The sequence below is a fragment of the Vombatus ursinus genome, unplaced genomic scaffold (genome assembly GCF_900497805.2).
Source record: "Vombatus ursinus unplaced genomic scaffold, bare-nosed wombat genome assembly UNPS02005286.1, whole genome shotgun sequence".
Classification (NCBI taxonomy): Eukaryota; Metazoa; Chordata; class Mammalia; order Diprotodontia; family Vombatidae; genus Vombatus; species Vombatus ursinus.
The window spans coordinates 8,753,893-8,754,289 of record NW_020945064.1 but is presented as its reverse complement, the minus strand read 5'-3'; positions in this window follow the sequence as shown (position 1 = coordinate 8,754,289).

Genomic DNA, 397 nt, shown 5'->3' with positions numbered 1-397 from the left:
AACAAGAAGAAGAAGAACAAGAACAAGAAGAACAAGAACAAGAACAAGAAGAACAAAAACAAGAAGAACAAGAACAAGAAGAACAAGAACAAGAACAAAAACAAGAAGAGCAAGAAAAAGAAGAACAAGAAGAAGAAGAAGAACAAGAAGAACAAGAAGAAGAGGAAGAAAGAAAGAAAGAAAGAAAGAAAGGAAGGAAGAAAGAAAGAAAGAAAAAGAAAAAAGCCTAAAAGGAAAAAAGAAAAAAATGAGTGATGAGTGCCTTCTATCTATCTCTGTCTCTGTCTCCGCCTCTGTCTGTCTGTCTCTCTCCCTCCCTCCCCTCCCCTCTGCTTTTCTCTCCCTTCTTCTCTTTCTTCCTATCCCTCTCTCCCTCCCTCCCCTCCTCCCAAAAGCA